The sequence below is a fragment of the Mycteria americana genome, chromosome Z, assembly GCF_035582795.1.
Source record: "Mycteria americana isolate JAX WOST 10 ecotype Jacksonville Zoo and Gardens chromosome Z, USCA_MyAme_1.0, whole genome shotgun sequence".
Classification (NCBI taxonomy): domain Eukaryota; kingdom Metazoa; phylum Chordata; class Aves; order Ciconiiformes; family Ciconiidae; genus Mycteria; species Mycteria americana.
The window spans coordinates 58,045,603-58,061,290 of record NC_134396.1 but is presented as its reverse complement, the minus strand read 5'-3'; the positions used below and the strand labels follow the sequence as shown (position 1 = coordinate 58,061,290).

At 42.6% G+C, this 15,688-nt stretch overlaps 1 long non-coding RNA gene across 1 annotated transcript in view; it reads right to left on the bottom strand.

The window, feature by feature from the left end:
* Positions 1-1,335: 1,335 nt before the first annotated feature.
* The window catches only part of LOC142421906 (uncharacterized), a 32,271-nt gene continuing 17,918 nt past the window's right edge, over positions 1,336-15,688 (bottom strand). Inside the window, exon 3 of the long non-coding RNA XR_012779003.1 lies at positions 1,336-1,500. This is a non-coding gene — a long non-coding RNA (uncharacterized LOC142421906). The remainder of the gene's footprint in view (positions 1,501-15,688) is intronic.

Sequence of the window (15,688 nt, the reverse complement as noted above, 5' to 3'; positions counted from 1 at the left end):
TCAAGCTACAGGACTTCTGACTGGGATTTGGAGTTTGGGAGATGAAAAGAGAGGTTTACCAAAGTACAAGACCTCCTGTAAGTAACAAATCACTTCACCTATCAAATCAATAATGATACTGGCTATAAAGCAGGAGGAAACCTGAGAGGATCAGGCAATTCTGAGCCCTCTACAAATTGAATTTCCAAATTTCTGAAGAATCCGGTAGAGAAGGGAAATGTGCAGTTGCAAAGGAATAGCCTCACTTCACAGAGATTTAACTGCACCAGGGAGCCCAGCAGTAGAACCAAGTATTACAGGGGAAATTGGTGTAATATAGGGGAACAAACATCACTCAGCTCTGTAAATAATGTACCTAATGGAAATGCACATCTCCTTAGATAAATAGCATACTATCCTGCTTATAAACAGTTGTCTGGACAGGACAACACAGGGTCAGCCAGCCCACTTGTCAGTGATGCAAGAGATCCTTGTCTCCAAGGGTGCTTGGATAAGTCCCTGATCCAAGGAGATATATTAGTGGGTTTTTTTTTACCTGTGCCTCCCCTGAGGAGATGGGACTCTGTTGGTGCTGTGGTCATCACTGCATGCTCGGAAATGCTTTTTGTCCTTCAGGGATGTTAGATCAACATCACAAGGTGCTCTTTTGTCCCATCCTGGAGGGACAGGAGAATTTGAGTCTGCTGACTCACGAACTCATCTGGAGCAGAAGCAGATGATAGTTCTCCTGGAGAGGGCTCCCTTTCAAACTCTCTTGACAGGGTTAGACCAAAGTGGTGCCTAGCTCTAGGCATTTCCCTGGGCAGCTGGGCTTGGTCCTGCCAGACAGCAAGCGCCAATGAACTGGCACCGGCTGGCTGCGGGTGCCGAGGTGAAGTTCTCAAACATCACCGTGACACCTGTGCTGCATGGTGATGACTGCAATCAGTGCCCATACTGCTGGGATTGTGGGGTGGCTCTTCCCCTGGACATGGGGATTTGGGCTGCAGGTGCAAGTCGGGCAGTGAGGGGCGGCTGGGATTTGGGCATGCGGTGGCCCTGGCATGGCCAGAGCAGAGGCTGCTGCCAGCACGGACAGCCATGGGAAACCACGGGTGCCAGAAGGGAGGCAGGGCAGCCCCGGGGGCCTGCAGAGCTGCTGCGCCTGGCTGCAGGGGTGGAAATGTGGGAAGCCCCAGCCCTGGTGTGAAAGGTGTCCTGCTGTTTATGGGAGGTATGGCGTGGCTCGGCGAAGGAGCAGGAGCAGCAGAAGCAGCCTGCTGGAGGCCAGGCGGGGCCTGGCTGCGCTGTGCTGGTGAAAGGGAGGGGTCAATGAGGCTTGACAGCAGCGGCTGCCCCCGCAGGCTGCACCTCTGGGCTTCTTGTGGGGCGGTTTTCCTTCAAAGCCAGCCCCGGTGAAAATGCAGCTGTTGCTCTCCTCTTGCGGCCAACTCTTTGCTTGCACCTCTCAAGCAGGTGGGGATCATCTCTCTTGAAGTTGGGGTTGTGGCAGAAGAGTAACTAAAACATGCAAAAGAAGAAGAGTCAGTTGCCAGCCTGGGGAGATGGGAAAATCTGAGATGACCAAGACAGGAGATCTGAGCCTTGTAGTGGCAAAAGACCAATGTGAAAAGGGCTACTGGGCATCTGAAAGCTAAAGCTTAGGCTGGCCAAAAGGTTTTGCTCTGGTTCTGTTAAGTAATGGTCACCCTTGAGTTCTCACCTGAGAAAAGACCCGAGAAAGAACTGAATCTCAGAACATTTCCTGCCCTCCTCCTGCTCTCCTCCATTGCCAACGCTTATGTTACTGGAAGGTGAAGCTCTCATGCCAGAATCATTCTGAGAGTCAGTGCATGTGCAGGGGAAGTGATGTACCTTGCTGTGTGCAGAAGGTGCTGCTGCTGCTTCTGCCAGAAATTCATCAAGCGAGTCGGATGTTTCGGAGTTGCATTGTACTTTTGTGAATCCGTAGAGGTGGAGCTGACAAAGGAAGCTTTTCATGCTGTCTGTTTCAAAAACTCTGCAAGGTCCTCTCCATGCCAGCACTTTACTTTAGGAAGGCTTTCTTGTCAGTGGCAACACAGATGCTGTCATCAACCCACCGAATGGAGTGAAACCAGTGGATTTGGACAATTCTGCAGACCTTCTTTGTAAAGGCGAGGGGTGTGAAGTCATCAGCTTCACCAGAGGTCTCCTCCAAAGAAATGGGATGGATTATGTTGGTGCTGTGGTCCTCTTCGCACGCTTGGAAATGCATTTTGTCCTTGAGGGATACTAGATCAGCATCACAAGGTACTCTTTTGTCCCATCCTGGAGGGACAAGAGAAGTTGGGTCTGCCAACTCAGTGAGCTCATCCAGAGCAGAAGCAGATGATAGTTCTCCTGGAGAGGGCTCCCTTTCAAACTCTCTTGTCAGGGTTAGACCAAAGTGGTGCCTAGCTCTAGGCATTTCCCTGGGCAGCTGGGCTTAGTCCTGCCAGACAGCAAGCGCCAATGAACTGGCACCAGCTGGCTGCAGGTGCCAAGATGAAGTTCTCAAACGTCACCGTGACACCTGTGCTGCATGGAGGTGGCATCACAGCCTGGTGCCCGTGTCCTGGCATGCTGCAGCAGCAAGAGAAGAAGCTGCTGAATAGTGGTTGTTGCTTGTCATATCCAGGTGTTTGGACTTGAGAGTCAAGCAGTCAATCCAACTGTGTTGAAATGTTGTAGGCAATGCCAGGGCAGTGCTGTGTCCCGTTGGCTGTAGGAGCTGGCAGCCAAGGAGGGAGGCTGCAGTATTAGGCATCGAAGTGCCCCACTGTGGAGGTTATCCAGTTGGGCACCTCTCCCACATGCACAAATGTCCTTGCCCCTCTTTGCTGTAGTGGTGGCTTTGGAGCTCCCACTTAGAGCCTGTTTGATCAAGAGTTGTGATGGGCAGGGTTGGGGCTGCAGCCAGTGCCCAGCCTGCTGGGTTTATGGGGTGTCTCCTCCTCTGGACATTGCTTGGCCTTGGCTGTGTGGTGCCCTGAATAGCTGCCTTCTGGCCTCCTGCATTTACCTCTGGGTTCTCCAGCTGTGTGTGGAAATGCTTTTCCCAAGCACCAATCCCGTGAGTATTTGCATGGGGCACCTCAGCCCAGCCTTAGGACCATCTCCCACCCCAGCTCTGCTACCCAGAGGTGGCCCCTAAGCACTCCTGTTCCAGGATGCCTACAAGACAAAGCTGGGGCCGTTTGTTATCTCATCACTAAGGGAAACTTCACTCCCTTACAGGGATTCCCATCTCTGGCATCCCTGCTTCCTGCCAGCTTAACCCCTTCTTGTAGCTGGGCCTTCTTGCCCTTCAGCCTCAGCAATTACCATCTGAATTTCCCCTTCATATTCCTTCTTCTCATAAGCAGTTATTACCCACACACATTCACTACTGCAAGCCTTTCAAATTCCTCCTTATGCTTCTTGCTCTCAACTTCCATTTCCAAAAACATTGGCTTTGCCTCATGTAGTTTTATTCCCTTTGCTCCCTTCTTCATTTGTTTACAGCTTAATTTCAGTCACCTTCAGATATAGATCTCTTTCTCTTAGAGATCTAGAGTATGGTAGAAGGGCTGCAGATACCCAGCCCACGACTTGTGGGAGTCCAGGATTGATCACCGCATGGGCCATGCTGTCCCATCATTCATTCCTGCCTCTAGGTTTTATAATCATTTATAGTCATTACTGCAAGCACTTCTTTCTTTTCATCTTCTTTATCCTCTAACATATTCACCATTTTTGTTCCGGCCTCTGCTTGCTTTTTGCCATGCTCTATACTTTTACATACCAATTGCTACATCGTAAGATCAACTGAACTAATACATGCACAGGCAATAAAGTTAATAAACTCAACAAATTGTACTTCAATGCTGTCTTAAGTAGTTTTTTCTCACCATCCTTTCCCGTATGGGAGCCATCACCACCAGTCAAAAAGGTTTTTCACCAGGTGTTTCATGCAGTATCTGAACGTTACCTCAAATTTTATGTTTGTCCATTTCTATTCTCTGATCTTGGTCTGCATCTGTGCAGCAAGTGGTGTTAACTAGTATGCAAGTACTAGTATTGAGTGACAAGCACATAATCAAATGCCATTCTCTTTTGCAGGGCTACATGAGCTGCTTGTTGTACCTCTAACTGTAAGGCTGAAATGGCATTACCCACCTCTTCCATTACAGCAGATATACTTATGATAGCCCTTTTTAATTCTGATTATAATGCAGACTGGTGGAAACCAGATTTTCAAATAACAAGTACTTTACAGAGAGCATTTTATCTTTTGTTTGGTATGCTGGGGTAAGTTGTGTCTGTCTTTCCAGGAGAGGTCTGGATGTACTGAAATGCCAAGAAAAAACCGAAAACATTTTAATGTACAAGTGCCAGTCCAATGAACAGGCAGTATCTTGTGGGCCTTAGAGCCACATACCCCTCACAATCTTTCATTCCATAAGGTCTTACCATATAACAATTCTTACAGGTTAGCATATGACCAGTAATAACATAAACTCAAATGCAAAACCCTGAGCTACAATTTCTAAAAACAATCAACAAGTTCAGATGATGATAACAGAGTCATCAAAGTCTATTTGCAGGGCTGTACACTGTACTTCTGTTGACATTTGATCAAAGGAAGTTCATCCAGATCATCCAGCTCTGCTGTGACAGGTGACGTGCTCTGCATTCTGTCTGAAGATGGTGTGACCCTTTTACCTTGGGAAGCATGGATCCATCAATCAGGCCCTTGCACATGACTGCAGCATAAGTAACTACCAGTACCAATAAGGTCCCTTCCAGTGCAGCTGAAGCACATGTTCTCACTGGTATACCTAAATGTAGATTCAGTCTCCTGATTTCAATGAGTGACAGACTTCAGTTGGTGAGTTATGGTAAAACATCTTTCAGTGTTTTTTGGAAAGGCTTTAAACATTTCACTAATAGCTAACAATATTTCAGAAGAGCGTTATCTGTTAGTTGATGTTTGACTGTAGGGGGTGCTGGGTGAGACAGTCACATGGGTCTGCCCATTAAAATCTCATGAGGTGACAGCCCATATTTTCTATTCACAGTGCTTCTTACATATACATCAGTGGGACAGGTAACACATGCAGACATTTCAGGCCAGTCTCTGCACAATTTTTTGGCAACTGTGTTTAAAAATGGGATTTTTTCCTCTCTGCAGCCCAACTGGATTGGGGATGATGGGCACAATGACACCTTGATTCTATTTCTGGGGCTGCCCAAATTTTTTGCATTATTTGTCTGGTAAAATGGGTCCCCTTATTGGTCTCTAGCATTAGGGGAATATTAAAGCAAGGAATAGTTCTCTCAGCAATTTTTTTTGCAACAGTTGTTTCATCCACATGTTTACAAGGACAGGCCTCCATCCTGAGAAGATACTTAAAATGACAAAGACATACTCAAAACTACAGCATTTAGGCATCCGAATAAAGTCAATTTGGAAATTTACAAATGGTTCTCGCGGTTTAGGGTATGCAGCTATGCAGAAGGGTCTTCTTCTGTCTCCTACTATTTTGTTGAAATCATGTCCAAACAATATGAAGATTCAAGAATGCGAAGAGTACTTTGCTGACAAGCCTCAGTTGTTTGCACCTTAATTTCTGACAAAATGAAAGCCCCTTCCTGATCATTCAAGCTATAGAACTAGTTGATTAAATAAAAACATGTTTGAATCATAGAAACCCTAAATTTGTGTAGACTATTAAAAAAAAAGAAAACATCTTTCAAGTTCTTTAACTCCTTTTTCAGTATTAGCTGTATCTTCAGATACACCAACATTTTGATCATGTAGTCATTAGCTCAGTTTAGAATGGCATTTGAAACTCTACATGTGAAATTGCGAAGACAACTGGTCTGTTAAGTACAGCAAGAGCACAACATTTTTTCTTAAAAGAACCAAAACAACTATACAGAGACTGAATGAGCTATCAAGAATAAAAGCCAAAGCCTCACAGGGCAGGCATGCATTTTGATGGTGTGCCCCCCAAAAATAAAAGGCAACACAGGACCCAGTGCAACCTTTGCCATATACCCCCAGTATAAGCAATGCAGGCCAAGACAACTTTGCTTTCTTGGCTGCAGTCCTTGCACATTTCACCAACAGCCTCTTTTACCTTTGAAAGACTGGGTAGTCTGAACCCTGGAATGAAAGCAAGGCATCATGAATATAATACACCAGCTGAAGCTCCTCTGAGGATAAGTAAACACAGGCATGTTCAGCTAGCAGCTTTATCTAGCTTTATAACAGGCCTTGGAGATTACGTATCACCTGCACACTTTGGATTTAATTTCCATGGTTTGGGATGAGTTGACAGGCCAGTTTTCCAACAGCACACAAATGCCTGCATTTTGATTGACTGCCAGATGAGGGAAGAGTTTTGTATTTATTAGAATGAAGTCTATTCAATAAGTAACATGGGAAGCATTACCAAAATTAATAGTTTTTTCTTGCGAATGGTTGTTGCGGGGAGTGTGCTGAAAACCCTTCTGCCTTCCTGCACACAGAGGCTTTGTACAATAAAATCAAGCATGCTATGAAATCAAAACATCTCTGAGTCTTTCCTAGTGTGCACTAGCATATCCAGTTGTTACCATAACAACAACAAAAGTCGCAGGGGATGAGACATTATTTTCAACACTGAAATATCTGAAGAACTACCTTCCTCAGGAAAAGAATCAAAAGGATACGAAATATTCTCTTCTTCAGTTGCGATAGGATTGCAAGCTCCTACAAGCTGAAAAGCTGCTTTCAAAGTGTTCCTGTGTAGTTTTGGGTAGCACAAATAGACACAAAAAAAAAAAAAATCCCAAAAACTTAAAATATTTAAAACTGTACGAGTTTACTTGCTTTAAAAAATGCAGGGTTTTTACTTACTGAAAAAACGGGTTTTTCCCTTAGGCATTTGTAACAACCAGCTGTCAAAGTAAGTGCTGTGCATGCTTTCAGGAGGTAAGCTATTAAATATACACTTTTTCAAAGTAATTCAGCCAGAAAATTAATTTGCTGTTAGAGCTTAGCTGGTGTGCAAACCAGGAATTCCAGATATGCCTTTAAGTGCATGACAAACTGAATACATTCTTCACATCCCTAACATAACACTTAAGATCAAGTTAAATCACAAAACAAACTAGGATGAGTGTCATGCATATATAACCTGTTTCATCAGTTAGATAGTAAAAAAAAAAAAAAAAAAAATAGTCCACCGAAGCAGTTCAGATTGATTTGAGAGCTTCTTCTCCCTCCACAGTTGTTATATACAGATAGGTTACAGACTGAAAAATGCTCTTTTTCAAATTGCTGTTATAATTCACTGACAAACATGTACATTTCTCCTGATCAATACAGCACTTGCTTGTGTCTATTTTTTAAATAGATTTCTAAATACCCCTAACATATTATTCTTTTCAACAAAACCTGTGAAAAACTCAGAGAAGGAAACCTACAAGAATAAGGATGCAATTTAACAGAGGGAAAAAAATATACTAATAGCCAGATTAGGAAAATGTGCAGCAAAGTTTCTTGCAGCCTCAATGCTCTTGCTGTGGTTGAGGTCAAAGGAACCATGCCAAGACACGCTTAATGTCCACTAAAATGATGATTGGTCCCATATCTGTATAACTAAACCATGAAATTTAGCGCTTACGATGAAACAGAGCTCAAGCACATTCAATCCTTATTTTAGTTTGTGTAGTACTGTTTCTCAAGCCTACAAAGCTTGTTCTTACAAGCAAAAGTATAAAATGTTTAAGGTAAATATGGTGCAAATAGAGGCAGTTAGCAATTCTAGCAATCCAGAACCCTGACTATGGACTATGTGGCTATCTGTATGCAAAAGGCAGAGCTACTTGCTACTTAGAGGAGAAGTTGGGCAGAAAAAATCAGTCTCCAGATCAGGAGATGAAGTTAGACACTGTAGAAGTCTTCAAAAGCCATGGGTTCATAAACAGATATATGTAGATGAAGTGAAGGTAAACTAGAACACTTCAGCATATTTTATGGCAAAGTTAATACTTTTGATCCCGCTTCTATCCATCCCCTTTGAGAAAGTGTAATTTATAAAACGTTGTTCAGAGACTTTTGGTTCCAAAGATGCTCAAAGCAAGTCTGGGGTCTTTTTTTGCCAGGGGGTGAGGGGCTCTTTTAAACATACAAAACCCAAACAAGCAAATCGCACAAACTTTTTTTCCCCATAAATAATTCTAGTGCAAAGTTTCCATTGAATTTTCAGAATTCAAGATGCATACTCAGTTCCACATGTAATTTCAAGTACTCCTTGCTAATAGCAATCAGCATTGTATGTACTTCTACATCAGCTTTAGAACTGTGTCACCTCTCCTATTTCTCCAGCTTCAAGTGGGGCTGCATTCAGCTATGCAAACTTAGTGTTTCCAATGGAATATTGTTGCAAGATTGTTATGCAGGTTTACAGCCAGAGAAGCAGTCTGTCAACATGTTCTACCACTATCATACTCCTTCATCTTTCAGCACTAAGGGGAACTAGGAAGGAAATAAGTAATAACCAGAATAAGTGCATCTGTGCATACAAAGAAATCTAAGATGGACACTCCATGTGAAACAGGTGAAGAGCTTCACACTATTAAGTATATCGCTACGGGGAAAAAGCAACAGAAGTCAGATCACTGAAATACTCCCCGAGATCTCTCAGCTACATAAAGTAGGCTCTATGTCCTGTTCATGTTTCTGTGCACCATCCTAGCAAATGAAGCACCGTTATCAGTGGGCCCTCTCCAAATGCAAGCTTGGCAACAGCCTTCACACCAACTTTGATCCACTGTCAGATTACTGCATTATCTGCATCTGCAAGCTTGTATCATACAAGAGGCAGCCTGGATTAGCGTTCATCATTTTAACAAGTGTATTCCAGAAAGCAGAAAAGCTATGGAGTACACAGTTATCACAAAGGGTTTGTGACTGAGCATAAATTCTCTAGCATACATAAAAACAATTCTTCTTTCTAAATCCAGATTCCAGAGCTAAACCTCCTTTGATTACACTTTTTTCCCCATGATATTCAGAACATATTCAACTTTTGCATTTTGCAATCAGATCAGATTAGGATCTAATATGTGTCGCTCTCCATAATTCATTTCAGATGTGTGATTTAATATACCAAACACCTAATATTTTAAAGCTCTTGTATATGAATTGGATGATGAGAAATACCCACCCAGAAGACCGAGGGAAAAAAAAAGCACAAGACAACTAAACCCTGCAAGCTGATGAAGCTAAAGCAGAGCACAGACTCAGCAGTTCGGTAGCTAACTAGCCTTCTCAGAACAATACGCTTGCCCAAGTGTTTCCTTTCCCCCCCTTTTCGCTTTTTTGAAGGCTCAAGCTATTAATTCACAGAAGTTAGTTACTATTCACCACAACCACTATGCAATGTATGAATTACTCACCATAACTTTTATAGCTTTCCTTATAATTAACAAACCACAAACATCCACATCACAAATGAGCTACAGGTGATGTAGGAGGATCTCACTAGTACTCACTCATACCAGGTGGACACATGTTCTACTCTGTTATCCAATAATCTCAGATGTAGAAAATGCAATATTGTCACAGAATGTAGGCAACGTTGACTAAAAAGCAGTATAATAAACATACTTTTTCTATAGAGAAAATACATAAAAGATTTCCTTCGATTTGAAATTTCTTATTTTCTGTCATTTTGCATTAAAACTAGCAAATAACCCACAGCAAGTAAATTCCCAAGCACCTGTTTTGACATCTGGCTGCTTTCAGATCTCAACTTCCTCATTTGTTCCATCATTCTTGGCTCAACCCCTTAAAGTAGCTTTAACTTCTACTCTTGCAAAAATAAACTGCATTTAGGCATCACTTTATGAGAGTCAGAAGGACTAATGGATCACCGTTGAAAAAGTTTTCTTTGCAAGAAAGAGCATCGCTGAAAAGCTGTGTTACTATTAATAAGTGCACTACAGAGATATCAAGAGCATTCTCAAATGGGGAATATTTGTAAAGGATGCTCTTTAACTGAAATGTTATCAGAGTAGTTTTAAGAACAAATAAATAAATGGATTATTAAGTACCCTGAAATCATCCCAAGCTGTAGAAAATTCATGCATTAAATTTTCGCAGTACTGTTTTCAAAGCTGACTGCAGGACCTGCAGTTTATCATTTGTATTAGCCGCCATCCCAAGCAAACGGGAAGTGGTAGCTGCAGCACCAGCAAGAGAGCTGCAGGCCTGGGGTCCCTGACTCTGGCTCAGCGGGAGGAGGAAAGCAAACGCCCCCAGCGCAGGCCACCGCGGTGCCAGGACCCACTAGATGGTGCTGTTCTCACGTATATTTAAGACATTTGGGTTTGAACGAAAAAAAAGTAAAACTAGGAAAATATTCACTGGGGGAGCAGGTTTTTTTAAGAAGAAGAAAATAGGATAAAGCTTCAGAAGAATATTTTATCAGCTTTCTCCTTACCATCTGTGTGAGTGGCTCCATCACAACCTTTTCTTGAGGCAACATTAGATCAGAAAATTAAACTTTGTCCTAGTGTTACAAGCTTGGAGAGGTGTTTTCTCTTTTTAAACTGTTGTTCTCTAAAATAATTCAAGGCCTAGACTGCTCTAGTGATAATGTGTATTGTTCAACCAAACACTATATTATACCATGGGAGAGGCTTCTTACTTTACTATTTCAAAGAAACAGTCAACATGTTTGAAAATAATTTACACAGAAAATATAATTTACATTGTAGGTAAAAAAAAAAAATTTACATTGTAGGGAACAGAACCTGACCTTTTGTTTCTTGAACTTTTTCCAGTTTATACACTGATAAATGTCACAAGTTCACTGCACACAAAGAGAAAGACTATTTTTTCCAGATGGCCTATTCCATTTTGTCTTCATTTCGAAGTCATAGTCTATGCCCTTCCATACCCCTTGAGGGCATACGAGGGGGAAAGAAAAAAAAAAAAAGGAGATAGCATTTTCAGAAAATTTGGGTGTAAAAATGGCAGTTGAACCACAAAAGGTGGTAATTTTCTCCTGGAAAAAGAAGGTTACACACAAGGAAAAGGAAAAGGAAAAGGGAAGGGAAGGGAAGGGAAGGGAAGGGAAGGGAAGGGAAGGGAAGGGAAGGGAAGGGAAGGGAAGGGAAGGGAAGGGAAGGGAAGGGAAGGGAAGGGAAGGGAAGGGAAGGGAAGGGAAGGGAAGGGAAGGGAAGGGAAGGGAAGGGAAGGGAAGGGAAGGGAAGGGAAGGGAAGGGAAGGGAAGGGAAGGGAAGAAAAAAAGAAGAGTTATACACACATAGGATTACGAGGGGAGGAATAGTGGGTTGAGTCGTAGGGAAACTTTACTGAAGCGGGGAGGGAGAAAAGCGTTGAAAGTACAAAGCCAATAAAGCACAGCAGACTGCATGAGAAAAGATAAGAGTCGTAATAAAAATCAGTGGAGATATAATCATTAGCAGTTTCAATAGAATTTAGAAAACAGGTGTCTTATTGCTGAAGGCCTAAATAAAGTTAGAGGAGAATTCAAGACAGCAATTGCAGATGGTCAGTGAAGAATCACATTACAATCCAGCTTTTCTAGCTTCTGAGGGGAAGCTCAGAAACAAGGCTGAACCCAAAAGTTACGTTGAACATATGTAGGCAAAGAACAAACCCAGAGCTTGCCTGAATAACAATACAGAGAAAGCAACCTTCTGATGAAAATTTCTATTATACAGGCAAAGTTACCATCACACCTAAAGAACCTAGTATAAAACGGTGAGTTTTAACAGCACTTTTAAGGACATTTAAGGACATACGTTAGAATGGTCGACGTAAAACCAAACTTCTTAAACTAAGTAATTATTCTGATTATAAACCAAAGTTGGTTCTAAGTATGACTGCAAAGGTTTAATTTAATCTTTTAGATATAAAACTGACAAAAATGTTAAAGGTTACCAACAAAACTAGCAAGTGAGCAAAAAAAAAAATTGCTATATTTTCTGTCTTTCCTTAACACAAATAATTTACTACTAGATGAGATGACTCAGGAAGCAAATTAATAGGTAATATTTATTATAATTACAATTGCTAGTAATTAAAACTAATGTTAGGAATTTAAAGCTAGATGTTGAAAAGCCTAGTAGTATTGTTTCCAGTTTTACTGAAACACTGGGCTATTTCTCCTGTTTAAGCATAAACAGACTTTGTTCACTTACGGTACTATTATATTACCAGTAACAAATTGATAGCTTGGCATAGTGAACTGACCCACAAACCTATACTTAGGTTTAAACATAAAAGATTGTTCTGGACGCATCAACAACTTCTTTGGGCTTCTTATGCTATTAGCTTACTAGATAGCTTTTCGTATTTTTTGTTCACTATAGAAGGTATTTTTCAATACAGAATAATACAGAGCAATGGTTTGGATAGAAATTCTAATTCCTCTGATTTTAAATTATAACCTATGTAATCACTGGAAAGTACAAAATGCATGTTGCATAATGCCAGATCTAGTACAGATTTTAGAAGCACTTCCTTATATTTTCAAACATGTTTCTGCATAAACTAATGATTAATACAAATGTTTTTCTTGCAAGTTGTCAACTTTTTGCATTAATCTGTTTTATATTTTGTTCAGTCTCATTCAAGGGACAGGAAAAATTGCCGTAAGAATATGAAAACAGGTATGTAAATGAGGTTGCTAAAAACCTAACCACAGTTACCATCATCTGGGGAATGCATACAGAGATGAATGGACCAAACTTACCATGGTTCAGCTCTAAGCAATGCTACCTACTGCAAATTGAGCCAAACGATAGCTTTATGTAATTCATTTGAAGTATTAAGGATCCGAAGGACACAGTCCTGTATTGCTGGTCAAACTGGAGAGCTGAAGTTTTGAAGGCTCTCCCTGCCTCACTTATCTGAATGACACAGGCAGCTTGAATAGGCTTTTCAAACACTCATCATTAATTGGTAACAGAGACTAGATCAAAATCAGCCGAGTTCCTTTAACCCTCCCCAAATACTCTCACGTCTTCAAGTTTCACTTAATGTAATTGTAAAAACAGGTCTACTGTTATTCAGCTCTCAAGGGTGGCATTAACTTCATTAGGTGCTGTTTGTACAATGTTTGAAGCTCCTCATTAGAACATGCACAGAGATATTTTAGACTAATGAAGCACTACTGTTATAAACTATCACTGCATAATTGCAATTTCTTTATAAGTAGCTGACGTGGTGCAACCTCTCTTAAATGGTAAATACTGGCACAACAATCAGTTTTCATTGATGTGTACTTTAAAATAAATCTTCCCATTAGGCTGCAGACTGTATGCCTACTAGCTTGAGTCAAAAAAGATTTTAAAAAGAAAAAAGAAAACTACACACGTGACCAACGCCTCACCCATTTGCTGAGGAGTGCTGCAGCCTCCTTCCTTCTCTGGGGCCCGACTACACAGCCTGATCTGCTGACCGGACACACAGCAGCAGCAGCAAAGGCTCTACAGCTACAGCTGAGATGACAAGAGTCCAGTTCACACCAGCTGTGTTTTTCAGCAGCAGCAGCCTTCAGTGACACCCTCAGTTCAGGTATTTCACTGCCTCCTCTCATGCTAGAAGAGAAGCAACCCCGGAGGTCTGGATAGACAGCCTCCTCTCTCACAAGCGCACAGTCACAAGAGCTAAACCGTGTTACTGCAACTGTGCTCCCAGTGGCAGGAGGGACAAATAGAGTCAGTCAACTCGGCAAATGCAGCAACTAATGCTCTAGACAGGATGAATATATACAGCAACTCACGCACAATACCTAAGAGCGTCTTGGAATGAAAGAAGTTAAGCAAATCAAGGGAAAAACAAAAGCAAAACCAAACAAATAAATATCCAGGTTGCAAACACGGAGTTTGCTTCTGAAACAGTTTGTTTCTGAAAAGGAAGGAAAAAGATAAAACCAGGCTTGCTAGAGATAAGCCTTGAGAGTGCACGCCATGTTTGAGGGACAGTGTGTTAGCAAGGTCCTTCGGTCTGCCATCTCAGTGGAGGTAGGACATGGAGATCCACGCAGCAGCAGACGAAAGGGTTATGGATGTGTTAGAAACCACGAAAACACCTGAGAATGGTCATAGGAATTAGGGCTTCTGCCCCAAAAACATGACAGGATCAATAGCCCAACTGAAGTGCATCCACACCAACGCAGGCAACAAACAGGAGCCGGAAGCCATTGTGCAGCAGGAAAACACTTATATAGTTGCAATCACGGAAATATGATGGGATGACATGCAAAACTGGAGTGCTGCAGTGGATGGCTATAAACTCTTCAGAAGGGATAGGCAAAGAAGTAGAGGCAGTGGGGTGGCTCTGTATGTTAGGCAGTGTTTTGATTGTCTAGAGCTTAATGCTGGTGAAGATAGGGTTGAGTGTTTATGGGTAAGAATCAGGGGGAAGGCCAACAAGGCAGATATCATGGTGGGAGTCTGCTATAGACAACCCAACCAGGATGAAGAGGCAGATGAAATATTCTGTAAGCAGCTGGGAGAAGTCTCACGATCACTAGCTCTTGTTCTCATGGGGGACTTCAACTTACCAGATATCTGCTGGAAATACAATACAGCAGAGAGGAAACAGTGTAGGAGGTTCCTGGAGTGTGTGGCAGATAACTTCCTGACACAGCTGGTGAGTGAGCCAGCTAGGGAAGGTGCCCCACTGGGGCTGTTGTTTCTGAACAGAGAAGGACTTGTGGATGATGTGATGGTTGGAGGCCATCTTGGGCATAGCGATCACAAAATGATAGAGTTTTTGATTTCTCGGAGAAGTAAGGAGGGAGGGTCAGCAGAACTGCTGCCTTGGACTTCCAGAGGGCAGGCTTTGACCTTTTTAGGAGACTGGCTGACAGAGTCCCTTGGGAGGCAGTCCTGAAGGGCAAAGGAATCCAGGAGGGCTGGACATTCTTCAAGAAGGAAACCTGAAAGGCACAGGAGCAGGCTGTCCCCGTGTGCCAAAAGACAAGCCAGCAGGGAAGATCACCAGCCTGGCTAAACAGAGAGATTTGGCTGGAACTTAGGAAAAAAAAGGAGAGTTTATGACCTTTGGAAGAAGGGGCAGGCAACTCAGGAGGACTACAAAGATGTTGTGAGGTTATGCAGGGAGAAAATGAGAAGGGCCAAAGCCCAGCTAGAACTTAATCTGGCTACTGCCGTAAGAGACAATGAAAAATGTTTCTATAAATACATTAGCAACAAAAGTAGGGCTAAGGAGAATCTCCATCCTTTATTGGATGCAGGGGGAAACATAGTGACAAAGGCTGAGGAAAAGGCTGAGGTACTTAATGCCTTCTTTGCCACAGACTTTAACAGTAAGACCAGTTGTTCTCTGGGTACCCAGCCCCCTGAGCTGGAAGACAGGGAGCAGAATGAAGCCCCCATAATCCAAGGGGAAATGGTTAGTGACCTGCTACACCACTTAGACACACACAGGTCTATGGGGCTGGGTGGGATCCACCCAAGGGTACTGAGTGAGCTGGTGGAAGTGCTCACCAAGCCCCTTTCAATCATTTACCAGCAGTCCTAGCTAACTTGGGAGGTCCCAGTTGACTGGAGATTAGCAAATGTGATGCCCAGCTACAAGAAGGGCCAGAAGGAGGATCTGGGGAACTACAGGCCTGTCAGTCTGACCTCAGTGCCGGGGAAGGTTATGGAG